Here is a 21,117-nt window from a genome sequence, read left to right as displayed (position 1 = left end):
TTTTGTATCAACTCCAAAAAAGGTTTCCTCCTAACTTTGGATTGACATCATGTGTGCATATTCTATGTGTGAAAAAGAGTAGGTCTCACAAAGAATGTTGAACTCACTCTCCAAACCTTAAAAAATGTTAACATGTCAATTTTCAACAACATTCACATGCACAAGGTTCACAAAGATTAGGTGATTAAGAAACATAGAGGTGCATCACTTCTTGTTTTGTTGAGAGCATAGCCCATGTGTTTCCATCTTCTCCAATTTCACATCCATTTGTCTTAATATGGCCCTTCTTCTCTTATTTTTGTATCAATTTCTTGACCATTTTTATATTATTTGTATGCTCTTTAGCTCTACAACTATTTTTCAATACTCGCTCGTAATGGGGCTAGAGTGAGGAAAATATGTAAAAAGCCTTATTAAAGCCCCAATGGATTCACAACCTACAGAGATAGAACAATCTCAAAAAAACACAAAGTAGCATGGAAACTTTGGAAGAGACAAACAAAGTGGTTTTGCCCATGCCACTAAAGAAACATGAGCCTCAATGCTAGGCGCATCTAGAATCATAACTCTGAGGCACAAAAACAAAAGGGGTCCTTGCCAAACAATTTTGGGAAAGGCAAAAAAGGTGTGTTTGCCATAGCATCAAGTGTTTTGGTGGAGGTGATTGAAGTTGTGGCTAGCAAAGAGTGTCTTGTGACTTGGAAGAGATTATTATTGATTCTCAAGTTTCAAAGGCCTACAAAGAATCTACAAGTACTACGAAGAGCATGCTCGAAGTAAATTACATTGAGGGTAATCTTCTTCATCTACTTGAATTGTGCTCAACTCCTTGCAACTATCATTTATTTCATGAGCTTGTATGTTCACATTCAACCTTGTCCCTAGCCTTACGATTGTTCCTGAAGAAATACCTCTATAGGTTTCCATAGAAAACCTTGCGGATAAGTTCTATTGTCATTGGATCTTGGGCACTTCATTATTAAGTCTAACAAAGCCATCAATCCTTTTTGGCACATCATGATTTGGTCTTCGCTTGCTTGTTGTGTGGCATTGGACATTCACATTAGAATCCCACAAATTTGCAATGTTCAATATTTATGCAGCATCCAAAATTAAGGTATTTTACCTTGAGGGTAGAGTTTGACCTTCTATTGCATCCTAGTCACTCCAAAACAAAGCACCTCCGCTAGTTAGCACCTCTAGGGTAGCTTCCACTTAGCACTCCTAAAAGGTTTGAAGATTGAAAATTAAACCTTGTTGCAAGAAAACTCTTCTTAGCCACAAACTCCTCAAGAGTAGCTTTGAGGTAAAATACATTGAGTCAAGTATTCCACGTTGTTGAGACTTGTGCAAATATTTTGAGAATGTTTGTCGCACATGGATCGCCTCTAGGTAGTGTGCTAGGTAGTATGGCTTATGCTTTTCATCTAAACTTATAAGAGCAAGCTCAAAAGGCTTCCTAAATTCTTTGAAACCCAATAAAATTATTATTAATATATATTACCTTAAGGGTAGATTTATACCCAGCAATCACCAATGATGCATCCCTTTTGGTCTCCACAACCACTATGACACCTCAAAGACTTCCCTATCTAACACTCCACCTTGATTTAGAGCCCAACATTGAAGTGACAACCCATCTCATAATCCAAAACCTTGCAAAAAACCTATGCTTGAAGTAAAATAGATCGAGGATGGATTTTCCTTTGGAGCTCCATCCTCCCAATCCTAGCCACACACAAACAAGTTTGGTGCCTTAAACCCTTCTCATCAACATTATCTATGAAGTTGAACTTGAGATTTTGTGATCTTTGGACTTTTTGATCTATGATCCCATGTCTAAAAAAGTTATTAGCTTGGATACGTGTTGCCCTCCTTGACCATTGATGGCTTTGAAAATCACTTCTTGTAGAACTAGATAAGGATACAATTCACTAATTGAACTCATAGATGTTAGCATAGAGCTTATTGTTGCATGAAGCTCTATAACCTAGCCTTGCAGCTAGGATTGAAGCCTTCCAGCTAGGATTGAAGCCTCAAATTGGAATAGTCATCTCTACCATACCCTTAAGGTAAAAGGGTAGGTTTTGACCATTACTCCCAAAAGGGTTTGCTAGCATAACCATATCAAAAAAGGACTAAAGCAACACATCTTATCAACATCATTAACCTTAGATTGAAACTAAAAGATTACTAGCTTCATCTAAGATTCATGTCTTATCTCCAAAGTAGCTACTCATGGATCATATAGTTGCCTAAAGCCTCTTTGAATATTTAAGAACAACCTTGAGACTAGCTTAGACAAGCTCCACATCAACTTGTTTGGTAGATCCAAAAGAGTCTCAAAGGCCAAGGAAGCTCCATTTGTGCTTGATTGGACACTGAACTCGAATTTTTGAATAAAAAGCATATGTATATCCATAACAAGTAGGAAGATCTTGCTCAATTTTCAGAGCATTGTGCTGATCAATCTACTCCTAGACCCAAGAGTGAATGGAAGATTTTTTGACCTTATTGCCATCATGTAATGAAGGAGACCTAACTAATCTAACTAAGAGAGAGAAGATAGAGAAAGACTGCAGAAAAAGAGGGGGAGGAGAGAGAAATATAGGGAGAAGAGAGAGAAAGAGAGGAAAGAGAGAAAGAAGAAGAAGAAGCCATGAAAGCTTGTGAAGGTGAAAAGAGAGATTCTTGATAATTCCGTCATACCTCAGAATACCCTCTTACACCTTATATACCGTCAGTGTGACTGGTATGTTCCCATGCCATGTTCTCGTGTCCCCCGCTCGTTACAAACCATCCCGTCTCATAGAGTTTTTGTCCTCAAAAACAAGGGACGAACTGGAAAATAAAAAGTGGGAGCTACAAAGTACTACTCTGTGCATGATACAATGGCAATAAGCAAGGGTGGATGGACAGAAAAGAGAAATGGGGCACCAAGGGCGTGAGGTATGGGAGACCATATGGGAGGGTCTCGCCCACATTATAATCCACCATTTTATGATAGATAAGACCCTGGATGGGGTGGATAGCATGTTGTCCCGTAGGGATATGCTGTAGGAAATCAGCCATAACTTTGTGTAAAAAACTCCGAACGGGACAAGTGAGGTGTCGTTACAAAGCCCACGAGGTGTACTTTCATCGCATGTGGGTGAAGGGGGGACTAAAAATAATTCAGGGCCAAAAATGTTGCAGAACAAATGGCTGTCTAGAAGTAACTAGTGTGCTGTCCAAGACAGGATGACTGGAGAAAAACAACCATAACTTCCTCTAGGAAACTCAGATTGGGGCAAGTGAGGTGTTGTCGCGGAGCCCTTGAGGTGTACTTTCAAGCTCTATATGGAAATTGGGGCTGAAAATGTGTTAGAACCAAAACTGGTGCAAAACAATTGGCTGTCCAGAAGGAGACTGCAGCCCAAAACAAGGGTCAAGTGTGGTTAAGTTCCAGCCAATACGGCCTCCTTGAGGTGTGGAAACTCATCCAAGATAGAGGTTTGGTGCCAAGAAGCTTCCTCTATTGGTAGGCCTTGCCATTTGATCAAGTATTCATGAACAGAACGGGTATGGAGTTGCTTTTCACGCTGCCCGATGACCGCTTCGAGAATATACTGAATAAGGCCCTCCTCATCCATGGGGGGTAGCTCCTCTACATAATCCTTGGGAGTGCAAATGAAGGGTTTCAATTGGCTCACATGGAAGACATTATGGATCTTAGTAGTAGGAGGGAGTTGGAGACGGTAGGCCAATTCTCCAACCTTCTTAATGATTGTGTAGGGCCCGTAGTAGTGGTGTGCCAACTTGTTGCAAGAACCATCCTTAAGTGTAGCATAACGGGACTTGGGGACCTTGAGGAGTACCAATTTACCCTCTTGAAAGTCAAGGGGTCTCCTTTTTGCATCAGCATGGAGCTTCATGTGCTTTTGAGCCCTTTTGAGATTTGTCTTGCATTGTTGAAATAAAGCTTGCATGCGGTCCAACTCTTCTTTTCCAAGGGAGTTGAGCTTTTCATTGAAGTTCACGGTGGGGAGGGCACCCAATAACCATACAATGCTTCGAAGGGGGAGACTCCAATGCTCGAATGAGTGGGGTTGTTGTAAGAAAATTCAGCCAAATGCAGCCATACATCCCAAGAATTTTGCACATCATGACAAAATGTCACAAATAAGTCTCAAGCCACTTGTTGACTCGCTCAGTCTGCCCATCCGTTTGGGGATGATAGGCTGTAGATGGAGCTAATTTGGTCCCCATGGAACTGAAAATAGCCTGCCAAAACTGACTCATTAATTTGGTGTCCCAATCATGTACTATGACGCGGGGCAAGCTATGCAACTTAAATGCATGCTCCATAAACTAAGTGGCAACTTGAGATGCTGTAAATTGAGATTTTGTAGGGATGAAATGGGCTGCTTTAGTGAGCCGATCAACTACCACATAGATGCTATTCCAACCCTTCTTGGTTGTAGGTAAACCGATGATGAAATCCATGGTAATGTGGGTCCATTTGCCTTCGGGAATAGCCAAGGACTACAATAATCCACCCAGTTTAAGAGTGCTATCCTTATTTTGTTGACAAGGCACACATCCAGACATGAAGTCTTTAACATCACGCCATAGGCCTTTCCAATGAAAGCTTTTTGAAATGCGGTCATATGTTTTGAACACCCCTAAGTGGCCAGCAATCGATGAAGAATGCATCTCTTCAAGTATCCTTTGGGTAAAAGGAGAGGCATGGGGAATCACGATACGGCCATGGATCCAAATGAGGCCATTGTGGAGCTAATATTGAGAGTTTTCATCCATAACACCTTGCTGTAATTTCTAAAAAAGAGGGCTAAATTCAACATCAAACAAGTAAGCCTCTTGGAGCTCTTCAATCCAATCATGGTGGAGTTTAGTGATAGATGAAACCTTGCATGCCCACATGTGAGAGAGTGCATCAGCCACTATATTGTCCTTGCCGGGTGTGGATAATCTCAAAGTCATAGTTCTGCAGGAGGGTAGCTACCCATCGACGTTGTTTGGGAGTGAGGTTGGGCGGAGTCAAGAAGTATTTGAGCACACAGTGGTCACTTTTCACCTTAAATTTACTACCATACAAGTAGTGGTGCCACTTTTTGATGGCATGAATGACTGCCAACATCTCCTGATCATAGACATGCAACTATCTCTCTTTATCATCCAATTTTTGGCTCTCAAAGGCTATTACACCATGTTCTTGCAGCAAGACTATACCAATACCCCGTCCACTAGCATCACACTAAATGGTAAATTCCTTTGAAAAGTCGGGGCATACGAGGATGGGGGCTGAAGTGAGCAATTCTTTCAGCTCTGCTGAAAACTACGATAAGCCAAAGCATCCCAAAAGAAGGCCTCTTTTTTCAACCTGTCAGTTAATGGTATTGCAATTGTGGCATAATGGCGAATAAATCTCTAATAAAAAGAGGAGAGGCCAAGAAAACCACGCAATGAGATAGTGGTAGTGGGTATGGGACAATCTCAAACACACTGCACTTTCTTAGGGTCAGCTTGGATGCCTTTCTCACTGACAATGTGTCCCAAGTACTCATGGGGGATTCACTAGTAGTAATAAGGAGACGTCACCTGCGTGCAAGAAATATATGAAAATACCCCTTATCTACCCCCTATTTATAGGACCTTACCTTATAAAATGTACCTTTCTTCCCTTAAATAACCCCCCTCCCTTACACTCACGTGGTACCATACGATACACCCTAGTGGATCCCTCGAGAAAGTACTCAACCTACATTTGCATAAAGACACACTTGCTTTCCTTGGCAAATAACCAATGCTCTCTTAGTATATCAAAATTTGTTTGACATGCTTCAAATGCTCATGTAGTGACTTGCTGTAAATGAGTATATCATCAAAGAATACCAACACAAACTGGAAAAGCCATGGCTACAATATTTTGTTCATTGGGCTCTGAAACGTAGCGGGGGCATTAGTGAGCCCAAACGGCATGACAAGGAAATGGTACAAGCCACGGTCAATCTAGAAGGTTGTCTTAACTTCATCACCCACTGTCATTCTGATTTGGCGGTAACCTAATTGCAAATCAATCTTGGTGAAGTAGCGTGCTCCCTTGAGCTCATCAAGCAAAGTCATCGATTCGAGGGATGGGGTATCTATTTTTGACGGTGATCTTATTGAGATCGCGGTAGTCAATGCACAATCAAAAGGATCCATCCTTCTTCTTAACCAATAGAACTCGGGAGGCATAAGGGGAAGAGCTAGGCTTTATGAATCCCATTTCAATGAGCTCCTTGACTTTCTTAGCTACTTCCTCTCACTCACATTTAGAGAGCCGATATGGGGGTTTATTGATGGGCTTGGCATGGGGCTCCAAGTCAATCAGGTGATCCACTGATCTCTGAGGTGGGAGAGTGGTGGGGGGTTGAAATAGGTCCTCATATTCAGCCAAAAGTGCTTTTACTGCTGCATTTTGCTTCCCTAAAGTGTGATGGTCATCAATATCCTTATGTAAATGCAAGACAAAGATCTGTGAGCATTTCTTGAATTCCTTTTTGAGTTGTCTTGTTGTTATAAGCTGAAAATTTGCAATTTCTTTGGGCCCATATCAAGGGTAATTAAGTCCACCTTTGTTGCATAATTTTTACCCAACCTGAGAGACACTTGTGTGTATACATGGGTGCGTATTTCATCACTTCCATTGGGTACTTGAACCTTAAGAGGTTGCTGTAATTCAGTAGGAATACATGTCAAACTGGCAAAAATCGATTTATTCACAAAACTGTGTGCGCTACCACTATCTATAAGAATGCATACATTCTTGCCATCAATGTTACCATGTACCCATAGGGTGTTCGGGCTCCTAGCACTGGTCCATGCATCCATGGAGATTGAGCAAGCTGATATAGTGGTAAGTGTGGGGTGCAAAGGGTCATTCCCAAGCATGTCATCTATGGGGCATCCACTGGGGTCAAAAGGGAACTCATCCAATGAGTCATAAAATTGATCGAGATCAATATCCTCTTCATATTCAACATTTTCAGCATGTGTCATCATGGGAGAGGTGTCATGTGAGTCCTCTTCCAACTTGTCACTATCTTCTAACACATACATGCTATTAAACTTGACAATGGCATTCTTAAATGGGAATTTGGATGCATGATCAGTCGTGTACTTATCCCCACATTTAAAGCACAAGCCCTTAGCCTTGCGATCCTTGACAACCTCGAGAGGGATGAATTTTTTATCATTAGAACTGAAGCCATTCCGTGTCTTATTTTCAGCATACTTTGGGTCACTTTTGGAAAGGGGTCCTGTCCCAAAACTATCATATTTCCTTTCAGCATTAAAAGTGGGGTAGGTGGGGATTTTGGGACTGTCATTCCCTACATTGTTGCTGCGGTAATTACCAACATATGGGGGCTGCCTAGTAGGGTATCTTTGATATCCTAAAATTGGCTGCATGCCCTCATTGCGACGGTATTTCAGACCATACCGTTCAACCAATTCTATGGCTGCAAACAAAGTGGCTAGCTTTTGAGCCATTACATCAGCTGAAAGATGCACATCTAGCCCATAAATGTATTTATGCAATTTGGCCTCATCAACTGATGGCCTCTATATATATGGATAGGTTCATAAACTAGTTGGTATACTCCCTCACGGTGAGATTTCACTGATCAAACTGATACTATTGCCTAGCCAAACATTCTTTCTTTAGCGGGGAGACAAAAACTTGGACTATATGCATCTTGAAATGTTCCCAATCATGAAATTGTTGGTTTTCTCTTTGAATAAATCTCCAACATGTGTGGGCAAAACCCTCCAGGTGAAGAGAGGAAAAAAATAATCTTTGCCTTATCGGTACGACGATAAATGAGAAAATAGACTTCCAATTTAGAGGTCCATTTCTCTAATTCAGTCGGGGATGAGGACTGCCCATTAAACTTACCAAACACAATCTTGTCATGCAGCTCATTTGGACCTTGCTGCCTATGTATGCCATGTGCATACATGCTACCCATACATGCCTTCTTGTCCAAACCCTGGCTATCCAAAATTTCCATGTTGGCCATGCTGCCCATACATTACATGAGGACCAAATTGCACATTAGGACCTTGCTGTCCAAAATGACCATACTGCCCATGCATTAAATGCGAACCGGGTTGAACATTGGGCCTTGCTGCCCAAAACTACCATGTGTATGCTGCCTATTGCCATGTGCATGCTGCCCATGTACACCTTGCAATCCATGCTGCCCAAAATTTTCATTAGGCCCTTGCTGGCCATTCCCATGAGTATGCATATAGCTTCCGTTACGGGGGAGCTATTGTCCCAAGGATGGGCTTGAAGGGTTTGTAATGGGGGAGGGAAGGATGGGTTCATTATGTCGAGTGGAGGGCTCGCTCATCTCATAAGTGCTATGGGGAAAGCCATGGGTGCCACCAAAACCTTGTGGCCTACGCCCGGTCTCCAAGGGAGGAGGGCAGTTGGCCTCACGGGGAGGAACATACTCCTTGGGCTGAGCCGAGGAGGGTGCAATGGCGGGTATGAGGGTGCCCATGTGCTCGATGAGTAAGTCCATCTTGGCCGTCATTTTGGAATGACGCTGATCTTGGCGGGTTTCCATCTCCCTATGGCATTGTTCCAACTCTCAATGTCGGTCGGCATGACGGGTCTCATGTTGGCATAAAGTATGGTTAAGCATAGCCAAGCGGTCCATCTCGGGGGCACCATCTTCAAACATGTTTTCACGATCCTCTTGGACTGAGCTAGGATAATTCATTGAGGCATGTGAGTCCCTTATTTCACCGTGGAAGTCCTCTTGGGCCTTTGCTTTTCTCTTGTGGCATGCCATCCAAAGTGCAGTCCACTAGACCCCATGTTACAGAAATGGCAATATCTTGAGATAGGAAGCTCCGATCGCCAAACTTTCTGATTCAAATTAAAGCTCTCAATCCCTCTACAAGGCTATGTAAAAATATCTCTGACAATAAATGATCAGGGCTTTGCTGTATTTGACTTTTGTGGGCTGATTGTGTGGGACTGCTGGCTGTCTGCAACACCGTACAAGAACTCCTTCAATGAGCATATATTATCCCAATGTTGAGGTGCTTATTCCAAGACATTTTGGGCCTCAATGGTGGTTCTCAATGCCACATAGAGCCATACATCATTTGCATCAATAGTTCTCTTGCTGAGACCATTTCTTGACTGCATACCATGCCCATCACTGCATACATCCACCATACATTCCCAAGTGATACATCTCATTACCAATACATCTACAAGGTTGTGGAATGTAAATGATCGGGGCTTGGGCTATTCATTCAAGTGTACTTGTACCTGCAAGAAATTTTTGGGCTCTAGATCATCAGGAGGTGGGCAAAGTTCCCCCTGAGCCGGGTTGTGGACCCCTTTAGGGTCTCAATCGAGAAGAGGCTTCAGGGTTTTCATGAGATGCATGACCAATAAGAAAATGGGATAGGGGAAGGGGTTACCTTTGCAAATCAGTGACTCACTGATTGCATGACTTACCCTTCTTACAAATTTCTTTCTTATTGGTCAAGAATCAAAACAAGAGTATGGCTAAGGGTTAGAGTAAAATATTTGTCAATGGGGAAAGAAATTTAAAGAGCATTCAGCCATGCATGCATTTCAAGAGTGTGGAATGGGGATGTGAATTCAATTGGCACTCTCAAGCTTCAAGAAGGCATGCAATTATTCCATCTCTCTCATCAAGTGGCTGAGCTCAACAATTGGATGTAAAAGAGAGACCAAGAACCAAGAACCAATTGACATACCTTATTCAAGTCTTGCCCAAAGGTATGCCAAGAGCTGGAGGATGAAGCAAGGAGTGTTGGAGCTGAGCTGGAGCAGGAGGAAGAGAGCAAACCACTTAGTGCAAAATGCGCCGCAAATTGCGGGCTGACTTCAAGAGGCTCCAAGCAGGGTAGACAAGGCTCAAGGGTGCTCTAGAGACAAGCCATTCTGGCTGAGGAAGAGGGGGGAGCAAGATCTCTGCACTTCTTGAGCTGAAGGTTCCATGACAGTTTGAAGGGAAGAAGAGAAAGAAGGTTCTCTTGAAAAAGTAATTGTGCTTTTGGTTTTCTCTAACTCTGCTACACTCTTTTTGCCCAAAACCCTCAAGAAACTTACATGGAAATTAATGACAACCTGCCAAATGTATTTTCCTGCCTCCAGATGTGTCCATGGTTCTTGGGAAACCTCTAAGAAAGGCTGCCATAGTCTTCAAGAAGGCTAACAGCTTATCTGAGTACTCCCTGTGTAGCTGTGAGAAATATGTAACTGAGATTTTCTAACTGCGAGAAACTATAAGAACCTCTATGGGAAAGAGAAGGATCAAAGACAAATCTCTGATACCAATTGTAATGAAGGAGACCTAATTAATCTAACTAAGAGAGAGAAAGACTGTAGAAGAAGAGGAGGAGGAGAGAGAAAGACATGGAGAAGAGAGGAAAGAGAGAAAGAAGAAGAAGAAGCCATGAAAGCTTGTGAAGGTGAAAAGAGAGATTCTTGATAATTTCGTCATACCTCAAAATACCCTCTTACACACCTTATATACCATCAGTGTGGCTGGTATGTTCCCATGCCATGTTTCCATGTCCCTCGCTCGTTACACATCATAAAACCTTGTTTACTTTCCAAAAAATACAAAGTCCTTTCTCAAAACTCATATGAGATATAGATAATGACCATGCCATAGTAATAGCCACAGATCCAACCTAAATAAGATCTAGTCTTGCTTAATGCAAAAGCTTAATCCTAGATTGTATGGTTGCTTAAATTTAGATCCTTAGTTGGCTTCGAAAGCCCAAATTCATTGGTTGTAGCAAGGAAAGAAGCTAGAATTTATATTGTGTAGTGATAAGCACTCTAAGCTACTTGAATGAGTCACTCCTATCTCATTACTCATCCTTGACACCAAGTAAAGCCTTCAAGTTTGCTAGATCTTAATGACAAATGGAGATCATAAGGCTATTGACTATCAGCACAACAACCCTACAAGCTAAAGGTAAACAAAGTAATCTTCAAGAAGATATAAGGAATAGGGTGACCAAGAGTGGTTTAGATGCTTGGTAAGTGGAATCGACATATTGACAACTAAGTCCCATAGAGCTTATGTTCTGCCTCTTAGCTTTAGCCACCCCAATCTTGAGACTTAGGACAAATCTCTTTATGAGATCTTCTAGTATGTAGAACAATTAGTTGCCCTTAAGGTCAAGACATGCAACAACTAATCCCCAAACCCTCTAAAAATAGATATGAAGATGCTAATGGAACTCATGATTGAATACTTGCCTAAGGAGACAAGCAAACTTGATAGTTGTCCAAGAGGGATATAGTTTAAGACAATCTGATCCCAAAGATTCGAGACTCTAGCCTATAGCGAGGGTTTCCTCACAACTCAACGTAGGTCATGTAATTGGAAATCAATTGCTATGCATCCAGGAGGTACCATGTGACATGCACAATGCAATTGTGAATGACACACCTCGTGCCTCTATCAGCAACCACTTTACCAACACAACCATACCTACAAAAGACTTCTTCCAATAAAAACTTGCAAATTGCTTGAGTAGTCTTTGTACTAAGAGCTCGACCTTCCACTTGATTTGTCAAGTCTTCTCGTGCAAGCACAAGATATCTCACATTCCATAAACCTGTAGGCATAGTAACCAAATCAACTACCCATTTGTAATGCATAGACAATGGATAAGTTGGTTGCAACCCATCCCTATGCTTTACCATGGAATACATCTGACAGACACTACATGATTCCACATAATGCTCCACATCTTTATACATGTTTTACCATCAATACTTCTCTTTAATCTTGGAAAACGTGCCCCAAACTCCTCTATGTCCAGCCCATAAGCTTTCATGAAACTCCTGCATGACCTGTTGTTGAGAAGCTCTATCTCCCAATACACATACTAGAGCTCCTCTCTTTTTCTTTGCATGCTTCCATAAATATCCATCTTTCAGGAAAAACCCATAAGATTTTCTTTTAATCCTTTTGAATTCAGCTTCAAACCACTCAGCCTTCTTCGTCATGAGGCTAAGATATTGGCCTATTTTCAGCCAATCATTCTCATACAACTCTTCCAAAAATTGTGTTCTCATTGAAGCATAACACTGATGATGCTTTCTCTCTACTGCCCATCTCTACTCCATGACTGTAAGCTCTTTTCTTACTGTTGAAATCCCTGTTACAATAGTTGTACCTAATGTATTTGTTGTTATGACAGTTATACATGCATTAATGGATAGATGTACTTGCTATTTTCAGATTTGTACATGTAGTAATAGTAGCTACATACGCATTCCCTGTTGTCATAAAGTCGTTTTTAGCACCTATCGCATCGTCCTCTTCATCTTCCATCAGCTCCTCTTCATCTTTAAACCTTGCTCGTGAAAACATATCAGCCATGAGGGTTTTCTCTACTTGTTATATGCTGAAAATTAGGGTTAAGTGACTTTATATATGCAATACACCATAACATGGCAATATCAATAGTTGAGCAATTTACTATCATGCCCAATAGAGGTAGATAATTAGTCTCTACCACTACATGAGCTCCCATAAAATACTCCCTATCACACTTAAGGGCTGTCACTACACCCCAAAGCTCTCTTTTGACTTGAGAATACCGTTGTTGCCATTCATGAGGACTTTTGCTCCAAACCAAATGGCATACCTATTCTTATCAACATCATCCTGACCCACTACTCAACCAATGCCAATTGGGCTTGTATCCATTGTGAGAATAATAGGCCACCCATTCACATAATTTGCTCTCTTTAGTGTTGGGGCTAATATCAATAAGCTCTTTAACTTCTGAACTACCTTTGTATGATGTTTACCCTACCAAAACTTTTGCCCTTTTCTCAAGAGTTGATATAAACTTTTAGCCACATGAGTAAAATGTGGAATCCGTATCAAGTAAAAGACACATGCACCCAAAAATCTTCTCACCTCGAATACATTCAAACATGTCTCCTGCATCCTGCTTATGGCATCAGCCTTTACTGGTGAGGGATTTCTCCCATATGGTCCACACATATGCCCAACAACTAATACTTCCTCTACTCCAAAAATTGACTTTTCTCCTGACAGAGTCAAATGCACTTCTTCAAGGCAGCTCAAAATCCTATCACAATCAACAATATGATGAGCCACAAATCTTCTACATCCATGCTCATTCAACTCTTCATTCTTCTCATAGATATCACGTCCTTTGATTGGCACATCATTAAGAAAGGTTAAGATCAATTAAGGAATATAATCCCTCAAAACTTTATGCATAGCATTCATCATATGTGCCAATGAATTGGTTGCTCCCTGTGGAAGCGTACACATCCTAACCAATCCAAGCAGTGTATTCATGGTAGTGATATGCCAACTTTCCAATGCAAGCTGGAATTGATCATGTCCTGAATATAAATCATCCATAGAGTAAATTTCGTTGCCTACAAATGCTTCTGTAAATTTATCCACTATCGGGCATGATCCAACATTCCTTATGGTGGTGACTTTATTAATTGGTTGTAAATCATGTATAAACCTCAAAGCACCATTCTTCTTTAGAACAGTAAACCACCGATTTGAATATGGAGCTGAAGAAGGCTCCAAAATCTGCACTCTGACTTGTCGTTCAAAAGCTCTAGCAACTTAGGCAAATATGCCCAAGGTACTGGAAGCGGCTTTAAATTCCATGGCACATGAGGTACGGTAAAGATTACCATAGGTGCAACTATGGTCGGATCAACACATCCAATTTCATCTGGTTGAAACACAAAGTCTTTCCCATGCCTTGCCAACATATGCAAGAAACAAGCTCTTTCAACAAGCAAAAGAAAGCTTGTATCACCAATTTCAAGTCTTGTAAAGTTTCAACTATAAATTTATGTCCTACTTCATGTGGATCCCATAAACTAGGATGTTGAGTCACTTTTTTAGCTAACCCATCTCTTTCAGGCAATAAAGACAAAGCCACAGGCTTAACCTTCTTTGCAACTGTTTTGTACTTTATATCCACCCTTGCTTCAACCCTGTTTTGTAGCCCATATTGTAGCCCATAACATTCATGCTCAAAAAACTCTTGAATGACTTCATACATCTCTAAAGTGTCACCATAAATAACCTCTTTTTCTGCCCTATTTTCAGCATTAATTGCTGCAGAAATTTCAGCCATTGTATCAACATCAACCAGCCCTGAAAACAACCCTGAAATACCTTCATTTGCAGCCATCAAACCATATGTCTTTAGCCCATCCAACATATTTCTTTTCAGTTGCCCTGCATATGGCTGAAATATTCTTAAAACTGCAAAGACTATATGATGTTCATTCTTGCAATCCAGACATAAACACAGTTTTCCCCTTTCTTGGAGTCATAATTATCTTCCTAGAGGCACTGCCATAGCCTCCACTTATAGTAGTGTACTTAAACTCTCGTACATTAGGTGGCATGGGATTATCCTATAGCCTATCCTGATTGCAGGGATGATTCACACAAACAGTGAGAAATTATACCGCCTTTGTATTGTCTTTACTTTGAACCCGAGCATATGAAGAACAATCATCCAAGGCTTTTGTTTCCAGCCTTGATTCCGAAATATAGAGCTGCCCCAAAATCACAAGATAACTATGTGAATCCAGCATTAAAAAATGATATTCATGCCTCATCTCCAATAGTCATGGGTACATTCAGGCAAGCTACATAAAGATCCCCTGATGAATTGTTTGCTGCCTGCATGTGCAATCCCGGATCTACGTCAATCGGCCAACCTCCATTCTCGTACAAGTTGCATGCCATAACATTGATTTTGGAGCCATGATCCAAGAGAGCTATGCAAGGCGCCTCTCTTTCTCCCACTTTAACAATTGTCTCTGTTGTAGCACGAGCCCAATGCGTTCGTTGAATAATGACTGCTTGGAATAAAATGAGCATCTTCTTCTTCATGTACTTGTTGATGGACATCCCCATTATACATAGCCTTCTCTCTATGCCCATAAGACCAATTTTAGACACAAGCTTGCTGTCTAAACTCCCATTTAACCCATTTTCAACATCAGCCTGCTCCAAATCAGCATTACATGCATCATCATATTGCCTCTGAAGTTGTTTCTCTATGTCTTTGTCAACCTGCATCAATGCTTGCAAAACTTCACCATCAAATGTCTTTTTCGTTTCAGCATATCAATGATTGCATCATGAAATTCACGCTTCACGATTCCAAGAACTTCACCAAGTGTGAATTCCACTCTACTGCTAAGAATGCGATCTTCCAAGACCTTTTTAAGTTTTGTGGCAATTCCAATTGTAACCTGTAACTAGGCTACTTGCCCCTTTTCTTCCCTTCTTGTTTCTTCTCTTGAGGTGCATCCTCCATAACATGCTCAGATATAGCTTTTTCAACCTCTTTTTGCTACTCCATTTTACTTTGTGCTATGCGTTTAGATGGGCCTGAAGAGGAAGGACCAACAATGTATCTCTTCTTCTCTTTTCTTCCACAAGAGCTTCTTGATTATGAACCTCAACCAAATAAGCATAGGCTAAAAATGAATCCATTGGTGCACTCCACCATGTTCTCCCTCGTAAACTCTGACTTGCATAAGCCAATTCACACTTTGTTGTTTTGCCTTTTTCCATGCAATCAAATGCTTGCATCCAAATATGAAATTTTGCTTCAGCCATTCCTTCTTTACGAGCTTCTTCGGCCCTTTCAATTCTCAACCCATATGTGGCTACATCTATGTCAAAAAATGATGTCCTTGCTGTTATCTCTTCCAACCTCTTTTCTATGACACTATTTCCAAAATTTGACTCTATTGGAAGACCAGTTTCTATTGCATGTATTTTGCCATCTTTCCAAAAGACTAACCTTTTTGCTTCCACTTCATGGAAGACTATACAGTCTCGCTTTTCATGCTATAAACTATCACCCTAAATGCCTCTCCTCTTGTATCCTTCTTTGTACGGTCTTTGGGCTATTTCTCCCCTTCTCTTCTGCCTTAACATCTAACTTTTTGACCTTTGCATAGATTTTTGTCAAATTCAACCTCAAATCACACATGCCTTTGATTAATTCATCCATAGCAATGACCTTTAAGAGTTGGACCAACAGGTATAGCCAGTTGTTTTGCCATAGCCACAGGCACCTTGGCTGCAATTTCAGCCCCCTTCTGAGCACTAGCAAGTGTAGTGCATGTAGCCCATCTTAAATTTATCCACTCTCTCTTCACTAACATATGCACTACCTTAGTTACATTAACCCAATTTGATTTCAACCCCATTTCAAAAGAGGCATCTTCTAAAAAATTAGTCAGCTTCTCCTGCAAGATAGGATCTGTAGCCTTAAAAAACAAATCAATTTTCTGACTCTCCAATGTTTACTGCTCATCAACATCCAACTGCACATACGGACTTTTAAATTTACGGGGCAAAGCTGTAGCATCCTTCATTGGGATTTTTAATCCAATCTGTAAATGTAATTTTAGTTACCAATCCTGCATCTTCCAAGAAAAACTCTTCTATCAAAGCTTTCTTAAAAGCTGCCCAATCAGTAGCTCTTCTATGTAACTCATCAATCCAATCATGTAATGCATGCATGGTCAAACAAGAGAAATACCAACTCCATGCATACTGCGGTACCCCATGAAATAACATCTTTTCTTCAAAAACCTGGATGAAGGTCAAAACATTTTGACCCTTAAACTACTTCAATTCCTATCCCACTGTTTAGAATACATTCACAGTTAAGAAATCAATTATTTTTGCTTCCTGTCGAGTTTGCATCTACTGTTGTAACAACAATTGTTGTTGTTGTTGTTACTGTAACAAAGCAATCATCTGTCGTAAAGCATCATCACCACTTGAACCTGCTGAATCCCCCATCTTTATACACATGGTGCTGACTTTCACGTTGGGTTTACCACTGTCGGAGTGTTTGGGGTTGAAAGTCTGCCATGGGGGTAAGAGACAGTAGGGTGAAGGGAGATTCAAGGAGAGTAATTGATGAAAGATAAGGGGTTCGAAGAAATAGAAGATGTTGAAGAATACTCATAAAGATGAAGCCTATCAATTTATTTTTGCATCTTGAGAAGATAAATCCCTTATAGACCAAAAACGTGCATCAAACAGTAGCTTCTTCTTTGCTGCCCAAACTGCCAATTTGATATCTTTTGTTGGCTCCGAAAGGGGGGTAAAATACCAGGACACCTGGCCAGAATTCTCCTAGATCACTCCTTTTTCTCCTAGTTCGAAGTCTTGCTTGTTGCCTATAATCTATGATCACGCATCGCACGATTTTGCTGATCCTTCTTTTTGTATAAAATTCCCCAAAAATATCTGAAAGCCACTTACTTTTTTTTACATGTCATCCTATTCTAGAAGTTGTCTATAGCTTTTAGATATTTATAAGAAATAATATCCAAAATATCAAAAATATGCTAAACTTGTCCAAAAATCTAATATTTTTAAACTATCCACACTACGGACACTGACACTAACGACTAATATGGCATTGACTCTCTAGATCAATAAGAAAGCCAAATGATGATGCATTCTAGAGTTTTTCACATTGTGCTTGCGCAGCACCGCTGACACCGTTTGCAAAGGATCATTGCTTGACCCATTCAAAAAGAATCTCCTTATATTATTTGGTGTCCTTGCACAACTCCCATGTATTTTCAATTTTCATTACAACATCAACATATTGGGCATGTGGACATACCAACTTGCATTACTTATATGGCATGCACATGATCATTGCTTCCTCCAATTCTTGTATTTATTATGTATGTGCACCAACAAAACAAGAGGAACATAAATTCCTAGAATAAATTTTTATTCACAAATGCAGTCAAGAGGATTACTTGTTCAATGGAGAGGTATACAGCAAAGGCTATATAGAGAGCAAGACAACCCATTCAATAAGCACAAAAACAAAGCTAGATAATCAAATACTTCTCTCTGAGGAATTTCAACATATGATGAAAAAAATTTCAATAAACTTAACAACAATGATATTATTTGTAGATATCAAAACCAATCCCATAATTAGTAGCTTTAGAGTGTTTAATTCAATTGGTTTAGATACAACCACTTTGCAACTACAATTTCTGAAAGGTGGACTACTTGGACTCCCTTGGTAAGATATCCATTGCCTCTCTAGTCTTGCTAGGCCATTGGGCAATCACTTTGGGCAATCACTGTGCACCCTAATCACTTGCTTTGGTCTTGTATGTACCTTTTTCTCATGGAATATAATATCTTGGTTGTGGATAATCTTTTGAGCATTTGGATCCTAAAAGGAGATAGCCTATCTCACATGCATCACTATATCCAAGAAAGATGCATTTGGAAAGCTTCAGATCCAACTTTTGTGCTTGTCTTTAGGAATATGGCAGAAAGCTTCACATCTAAAGACTAACAAGTGTGCATACAAGGGAGGTTTACTAGACCATACCTCCTTTGTAACTCTACCACTAAGACCAATGCATGGGGATCTATTAATGACGTGACTAGTAGTACTAACTACCTCGTCACAAAAGTATTGTGATAAGATTACCTAACTAAGCGCATACTATATACTCTTTCTTGAATAGCCCTATTCATCTGCTCTACAACACCATTTTGGGTGGAGTATATATGGTGGTTAATTGATGCTTAATATCTCTCTCATCACAAAACTACTCAAATACCTTAGAGACATATTCACCCCCATTGTCACATCATAGATGTCTCAGCCTATGCCCAAGTAGGTTCTCAACCATAGCAAATAAGTGCTAAAACATAAGCAAGGCATCCGATTTTTGCCTAACATAGGGATAGACCCAAACCTTATGCAAATAATCATCTATGAATTGTAACAAAGTAATTTACACCACCTAATGACTGACATGACATGGAAACATAAACATTTGAATGCACAAGAGCTAATGGCTCACCACACATGTAGAACTAGATTTTTTCTGAGAGTTATGTGCTTGCCTCTCATAAAGACTAATGATCACATGAATCAAAACATGAGTAATCAAGAGGAGGGGAAAGATATTGCAAATGAGTAGGTGCTTTCATTCATTTTAGGGATATATGCCCAAGACAACAAAGTCAAAGAGATACATGTGGAAGATCGGTCACATCCAAAACATGGTCAATAAACCCAAAGACAAGCAGGGAATAGAGGCTACCAACCTTGGCACCTCTAGTAAAAACAAGGCTACCATGAGTGATCTTCCATGCAAAATCACCAAAAGATATATGGTACCTGTCATCATCCACCAACTATCTAGCTAAGATAAGGCTTTTAGTCAAAGTCAAGACATGATGTACATCATGAAGCATGAAAGGAGCACCAATACCAAATTGCAGTCTAACATCACCTATACCAATGATATCCAATGCAGTGTCATCTCCCAATCTAACTAAATCTGCCAATAGTATGGTATATATGAAACCAATCACGATGCATGTTAACATGAAACAAAACCCCAAAATCAAGAAGCTAATACTAAGAGTAAGAAGATGGAGCATCAATCAACTAAGTAGCATGAAATGCTGAAGCAACAAGTATGTAATCATCTGAGCTATACTCAAAGGAATTTATCTCTTTTATCTTAACACTAGACTTTGGAACAATGTTGCAATTATAATAAGAAGATTTGTCATTATCATGCACTTTTCCTTTCTTTTTTTTTTGCACCTATCATTGCGCATCTTATGGCACTGCAGAGTCTAATGTGACCCTATTGCCCACAATAATGACATGTCAAGGAGGATTTATGACCGTCGAACTTATTATGTGATTGCCCACGAGACTTAAACTTGTCCCTATTGGGTTGTGAGTCTCTACCAAAATTATTATTCCCATTTCCATGGGACTAAGACTTGTCCTTGTTGGGCTATGAGTCTCTACCATGGTTATTATTCCCATTTTCACAATTTCTACCTCTAACTATAAGTGCATGAGAAGTGTGGGATGCATCAATATTCTTCCTATTCACTTCTTTTGTAAGTAAAGCACTCTCACTCTCTATATTATCCTCAAACTTGATGTCCTATGAGATAAGCTAGCTAAAAATAGAGTGGAACTCATTCAAATGAGTAGACATAGGGGTGCCCTCCTTCATGCAAAGGTCCACAAGATTCGTTAACCAATACAATAGAGATTTAGGACTTTGCTTGTTGTAAAGATCACATATCTTCTTTTTCTTGTGGTAAAGATCACATATCTTCTTTCATAAATCACATGCCCACAGTTATGAATCTCTGTAATGGACAATGTAGCATAAACCAAAAGAGCATTAAAAGTCTCCCACCATTGACTCAAAGAACCAAGATTTGCAATATAAATACAAATGGCTCATACTGGAAGTGAATCCTGAATGCCAAGAGCACAACAAATCTCAACACATCAAGCATATAATGTCTAGGATACCCAAGTGCATCAATGATACATTCAAGAGCATATAAATACAGTATGTCTTCCTGCAAGAAAAGAATCACTAGAGCAAATGGCTAACACCCAAATACATCCAACAAAGCTCAAACAATGAGCTTCAAAGGTCACCATAAAGATATTCGAATGTAAACATCAATGTCAAATATCAACATAAGCATATGGAAGATATGAATAGCATGTAGGTATGTAATACATAAAGCTTTGTAACATGTAAGCTTGCTATCCAAACCAAAACTATTTTGTTTTGTGTAAAATAGAGAATTAAAAATTGCACATAATCAACTCTATGACTTACTCAAATATGTATTTCTCATCATGCTATTTTTTTCTAGCTATAGAACACCTCAATCCAATATTGTATGCAAAAGTTATGGTTGGCCAAAATATGAAAGTGTTGTCAAGCTACAATAGTTGTCCATGACTTTTACAGCATTCTTTGTATCCATTGAAAATGGATAAAATGGCTACTTTTGAGATCAATAAGCACCCAATAAGACTAACTAAGCCTTGCAAAACTCCTCAACCATCTTGGAATAAGTGTTGAAGGTAGGGAAGCCAATGCATATCTCAAATGGACTAAAATGGGGTTGCTATGAAAGCTATAAGTCAAGCTTTCTTCTAGGGTTAAATGCA

The sequence above is a fragment of the Lygodium microphyllum genome, chromosome 28, assembly GCF_053477565.2.
Source record: "Lygodium microphyllum isolate KBCC chromosome 28, Lygodium_microphyllum_v1.1.10, whole genome shotgun sequence".
NCBI classification, from domain to species: Eukaryota; Viridiplantae; Streptophyta; class Polypodiopsida; order Schizaeales; family Lygodiaceae; genus Lygodium; species Lygodium microphyllum.
The sequence above is the reverse complement of the archived record's forward strand: the minus strand, read 5'-3'. Positions refer to the sequence as shown.